Raw genomic sequence first — 7,014 nt, 5'->3', positions numbered from 1 at the left:
GGATAAAGAGGATCTGCTACCTCTGGTGCATTGATAGTTCCATCAACGAAACAAATTTTATTCTTCGAAATTAAAGCCATGCTCATAGCTCTCCTCCAAGTGTGGTAATTTCTAACATTTAGAGAAGAAGAACTAACCCATAGAAGGTGATTCACTTGGATGAAGAAAGTAGGGATGTGAAGGATTTGTAAGATACTCGGGAAGTGAATTCTGATTAGCCATATTGAAGGTTATCTTGTAGATACAAGAGAAAATATTAAGAATCTGCAAGAAATCAGGGGATAAAAAACAAATGGAAGATACATGATTACTAGAGCCCAAAAATGAGCTCTGATACCATCTTACAAACTGAATTCATTGAATGAAAGTTCTGTGTAAAAATTACATTGAGTTTACAAAGCTCTGATACTTATACTAGCTAACTACATAAAGTCCACGTCAGCAAAGTAACAAACTTCACTAACAAACCTAACAACAGAAAATAACATAAAGTTAGCTAACTAAATATTTTACAAATAACAATTAATTAAACTTAATTGTAACAAGTGTTGCTCCCTATAGCAAGCATCTTAGTGAGTTGTCACTTGAAAACTCTTTCTCTGGTTTTCCTCGCTAGACTTGCTCGCTATAGCGAACAACTTAGCGAGCAGAGGCACAAAAATTGCTCTCTCTCCTTCCTCACTGGTTATACACTACTAAAAAATGCAATATTTTCGACGAAAAATTTTCGGTCTAAATTAAAGACAGAAATTTCGACGAAAAACTAACTCCTTCAAAGTTTTAAATGGAAATATATCGAAACTTATCGATGAAAATCATTTTTCCTCAAAAAATTTGGACGGAAAATGAATTTCTGTAAAAAAAATTCGACGAAAAATGAATTTTCGTCGAATTTTTTAAAAATATATGATCAAGAAATTATATTTATGATTTTTTTGACGGAAATCATTTTACGTTGAAAACCCTTATAAAAAAAGAAATAAAAAAGAAATTATATTTATGAATTTTTCAATGGAAATCGGATTCTTTCGAAAAATTTCGACGGAAAATGAATTTCGTCGAAAACCCTTATGAAAAAAAAAAAAAAGATATTACAATTATGAATATTTTGACGTAAATCATATTCCGTCGTAAACCCTTATATTTATGAATTTCTCTACGAAATTCCGTTTAAAATTTTCGACGTAATACGAATTTCGTCGAAAACCCATATAAAAAATAAAACAAAAAATAAATTATATTTATGATATTTTCGACGGAAATAAGATTCCGTCAAAAAATTTTGACGAAAAAAAATTCCGTCAAAAATATTATAAAAATAATATTTTATAAAATAAATTTTTCATTCATTTTTCGTTGAAAATTTTCAACGAAATTTGTTTTTCGTCGAAAATTGAGACAAGATTTTTTGACTGAATTTCATTTATTTTCCGTTGAAAATTATTACAAGATTTTTCGACGGAATTTCATTCATTTTTCGTCGAAAAATTTCAATGGAATTTGTTTTTCGTCGAAAAACTTCAACGGAATTATTTTTCCGTCGAAAAAATTATTACCCACGAAGACATATTTGGCGGCTTCATTTCCGTGGAAAATATCATTTTCGATGGAATTTTAATCATTTTCGACGGAATTTTTCCGTTGAAAAAATAGCATTTTCTAGTAGTGATACTTGCTTCAACGAGCAACCAAACAAGGATATTTATAATAAAAAAACATATAATAACATTTGTTAGGAAGTCTTGCTTCTACCCATTTCATTCCATAATTGTTATGATCAACGTATAACATCATTTTCAAGATTTCAATAGCGTAATGTCATCTTTAGTGCAAAATGTTTATTTTCTTGTATTATTGACTATATCTTCTAGCATAAAAATAGTTTAGTTGACACCCATATGGGACGCCTCATTGTATCTGAGCTCAAATTACATACAGGTCAACTAATGCACATACAGTAGATCATCTTTTGAGGGCGCAAGGCCATACAGTTGTTTTATTATTGAGTTTTCTATATTGCTAGTAGATGATGAGAACGTGTATTGCCTACATTAAAATTGCTGTAAAAAATATTTGTAGAATAATTTTTTTTGCAGGTGTATGTGTCTAAAATTCCAAGTACCATCCAGGTGGTTGGTCGGGTTTTTCTTAGCCAAAATAGTAAGTGGTGTCCCTAGGTACTTATTGAGATTTCGCTTATCTAGATGTTATTTTGCTTTGGATGTTAGGTGTTGATATTTTGGACAACAACATTAGCCTTTAATTAGTAACCAATAATTGTCTTGTATTTGAAGGATCTTTAAAGATTCTGTATGTATGTTAATGACCGGAGAACACAATGTATTTAAGTTTTTGGATGTTGGACAATCTTGAACTTATTATAATCTGGTAACCTTCTGCCTTGTGATGGAAAATGACTATATTTTATTCATTCTGGCCTTCAATTAGTGTAATATGCCAATTACGAATTGATGTGTTACAAATTTTAATGGAAACAATTATAAAAGAAAAAATGGCAATTTAATTACTCACAGTCGATCTCTTAAAAATAGTTCTCATCAACACAAATTGATACCCTTTTAAAATAAATGACCATCAATGATTTCAGGATTTATTATTACCCAATTCCTATGCAATATAGATACCGAATTAATTAGAGGTGTTGAATAAAATCTTGATTTTTTTAATAATCTACCTTCCTTTTTGGTTCAAAATATATTTTATAATTGAACATAATTTTAAGGTTGTTACCCTTTACTATTGCAATAATAGTTCAACATTTCATTTATCAAAATTTAAACGGTACATACACTTGAGATACCAATAATAATTATAATTAATCAAGAAAATAAATATTAATCCCAAAATATGAATATTAATTATGAATTATAATTTGAAAGAGGTCATAGATTAAATTCTTAACGATTATTTTTTTTCCTAAAGTATTTTCAAATTTTTTGAGTGCATAATTAATTTTTTTCAAGCACACAACAATATAGTTAAATATATCTATATCGATATTTAAAAAGTATAAAAAATAATTATTATCCAAATACATATATTTATATGCATATCAATATCTATGTTTATTGATTTACTAATTTTTAATATATAAGTCAAGGGTCATGACAAGGTTTAGTACACATATTATAGCAGTCATTCTAGAGGATGTCAATCCAAACTTATTGAAAAAAAAATAAAAATGAGTCGCAACTAATATTATTTAAATTGAAAAAGTTAGAAAAAAAAATTATATGTTCTTTTGGAAAATGACCAAATTGTGATCTCTATTAACCTTTGGTTTGTTTGGCATTGATTTTTTCCATAACTAATCAAATTTATTTTCTGCCCTAAATATTTTTTAAAATAAAATAAAATAATTTGAACAAAATAATTTGAACAATTTTATTTTAAAAATAAAATATTGAGCTTATATTAGGTTTAGATGATGAGAGGAACCCAACGACATTAACTTTCAGATGGGATTGGAGGAGATTCATTAACCATAGTTACTGTCTGACTGTATATGGAATGGTTTAGTTAGAATTATACATAGGTGGATGGAAAATTGTTAGGCTAATTGGTCTTTTGGTAATTTGCCTCTCTTGCCAAATTATATATCAATTTGTCCTTTTTTTTAAACTATATATCAATCTTTTATGTTTGACTAATGTTTGACCAAACCCTAGTTCTGGTAAGTCATTTACTTAAGTAAGTGTTGGCCAAACTTTTGTTCAAACAGATGTCGACCGATATATAGTTTGAGAAATAGGGCAAATTGGTATATGATTTGGAAAGGAGGCAAAATGATAAAAAAATATATATTAAAACATGGACTAAATAATTAATCAACCCAAATTGTTGTTTGGGATTTAAAAATAAATAAACAAATAATTTTTTATTGAAATGACTCATGAAAAAGGTAATAACTCAAATAAATGAACTAATTCTTCTTTTAATATTACTATTAGTTTATTACCTGTGCGATGCATGAAAAAAAGTCTGTTTGTTTGAAAAAAAGTCTGTTTGTTTTGAAAAAAGTATTTTAAATAAATTTTATAAATAAAATTTTCTAGGACATAATTATTAAAGAAATAATTAAAAGATAAAATAGATAAAGGATTTGCAACTTAATATTGAATTGTGTCTATATATAATAGACTCTAAGAGTGTTACATTAGTAACTCCAAAAATCTACAATAATAAATCCCTTAGAAGAGATTTCAGGGGCATATGTCCATGTTTCTCAATTGCTCACCGCTTTGCAGAAGATGAAGAATCAACCATTGAAAGAAGGTTCAGGAAAAAAAATACGAAAGATGTTTGAATTATAAATAACTTTAAAAAAAAGATTATTTTAGAAATTATTTCATATTGTACGTAATCTATATAAGATAACATGTTATAAAAACTCGTACGAAACATACAACACTCGTACCTAATCTATATAATCACTATTGCAGTTATGTGTAGATTTGGTTTTTCGCTATAATTGATAACTATAATAATTATGTAAATATTGTCTTGATAATAATATAAATTGGGTACTTATTATTAAGAGTATTATATAAATGGGGTAGTCAAAATCAAGTAAATATACTAATTGGGATACTATTGATATTTGTATTTAATTAGTATTTTCATTGTTGTGTAGTTAAGAAAAACAGATTTCGTTCAACTCTCTTATTTTCTATGACATTAACATTATATTAAAAGTCTAACGAGAGTCAATCGTATTCTATGCATGCTTGGTATATTTATGTCCATCAGTAACAAAACTTTTTCCAGCAACTATCATGTTTCCCTTATGATTTCCAAACCCCCTATCCTGTCATCATTTTTGAAGATGTTTTTCCTTCCAGTGATTGCTTTGTATAGAAGCCATGACTACGATCAAGCTTGATCCCATGCCTAAAAAGACCATAAATGTTTTGGTATATGATGTTTTTTATGTTCTATTTTGAAAATCAAAGTTGCCACTACTGAGATATTCTCATCAGCAATCTCTATTTAAAAATTTGCATGGAAAGTATTGGGTAAAGCTCTGAATGAGTTCTAGTTCATGGCCTACTAACATCATAACTAAGTTATTATACAACAATAGTTTATATATATATATATATATATATATATATATATATATATATATCTTTCCCACTTGCTAAAACTTTTAATTTAGTTTAGAAGAACAAGTTTTTGTGGCAAATATTTTTCAATGAAAAGGAACAATATTTTCTTTTCATTCTGTCTTATCGTATCATATATGCTTTGATCAAATGTTGTTGAAGTGTTATACACATGATATTATCATCATCAATGTTATAGTTGATATTGTTCTATTACATGTTCATTGGATGTTTAACAAGTAAGAAAATCTAATATTATGTTTAGGAATGAGGTTGCAAACTCATAGTTGAACAATGAATAAGTTAGGAAAGCAATTCACATTGCACAATGATACTTCTAGTGAAATACCTATTATGTGGATATGAAATCACTAAATCATGATATTTCTTATGGAATAAGCTTTCAATGAGTGTGCTTCTAATTTATTTTACCAAACTATATTTATGCCTTATTTGGTGTTTCCCCTTTTTAGCTTTAAATTAATTTATTGGAGAATTTTTTGGATTTTTTCCATTGACTTTATCAAAAATAGTACTTTGCCAAGTGCAACTTACCTTTATCATCTAAAGATTTACATAGACCATGAAAATTTGCATAAAGGATAAATACTATATTTAAATAGGTTTAAATTGAGATATGTCTCGATTTTAAAAGTTTTAGAGTTAAGTAATAAAAATGATTCTATGAAATGATTAGAGGAAAATGAAATTTTTGAGTGAAAATGATATATAATCTTTTTCATATTTTTCAATTTTGACTATTCGAATTTGTGAAAGCTGAATAATTTAGCAATTCATGATGAACACCAAACCGTCAAAATTCATTATGTAATATTTTTGCATTTCATAGCGGTTATAATGATGCTATTTTATTTTAGATTTTTGAAAATTTGGTAAAATTTATTCCTACAGTTGCCCAAACCGCCATTAGGGATTTAGTGACACCATTTTCATGGATGATTATTGTAATCAATCTTTTGGCGGTAGTTAAAACTGTCATGAAAGATAAAATATAATCGTCTAAGTCTTTCTTTTGTTGTAGTGACAAAAATTTCATAATATAAATATTTTAAATTTCGATTGTCATCTGATTATCTCTATTATCTTTCCAATTATCTATTGTTTCATAATACGTTATTAGCACCACTTTGCTCGCATGATGATTTCACTCTCCTCTAGAATAATGGAGTGGAATTTTGGATATAAAGAGTATAATCAAAAGATGGAGAGATTGAGAATTTTTTTTTTTGTAAAGTAAGGTCATGTATGTAAAATTATGGATTTTCAAGATCCCCTTTATGTTTTTTTGTGTTCTTCCCTTTGCATTCAAATATGAATCATTAGTTTTATTCTTCACATGGTTTGTGAAATATAATTTCTGATATTCAGAAAAATATTTGTTTTTAATTATGCTTGGAAAATGATATTTTATCTTGAGTATAAGTTTGAAAAATATGTGTACTGGATATAGTTTTTTTATTTTATTTTACTTTGCTAGCACGTTATATTGTGAATCTTGAAGAATAATGTTGGTATTAATTTATACTTTATCATGACTAGTAATATAATTATCGTGCTCTACTAAAATTTAGATATATTTACTACCCTATTTGTCTATTTTTGAATTTTAACATATCAATACAATATGAAAAATTATTCATTTTGTTTTGGTTTTTTTTTATTATGTACAACCTCATTTTGTCAGAAGTTATATTTAACTATATATAAGCATACTTTAAGAATATTATATATTAGTTTAATGTAATTTCCAACTATTAATATAAATGAAAAAGCGCATTTACATTTGTGAGTAAATATAAAAGTTTAAGAAGAAAATTTGCAATAAAATTTGCTAAAGATTTATTTGTGTCAACTAATTTTACTATAA

Source organism: Gastrolobium bilobum, unplaced genomic scaffold, assembly GCF_033153095.1.
Source record: "Gastrolobium bilobum isolate Gb01-03AN ecotype WA unplaced genomic scaffold, APGP_CSIRO_Gbil_v1 utg2363, whole genome shotgun sequence".
NCBI lineage: Eukaryota > Viridiplantae > Streptophyta > Magnoliopsida > Fabales > Fabaceae > Gastrolobium > Gastrolobium bilobum.
Note: the sequence above shows the minus strand (reverse complement) of the source record.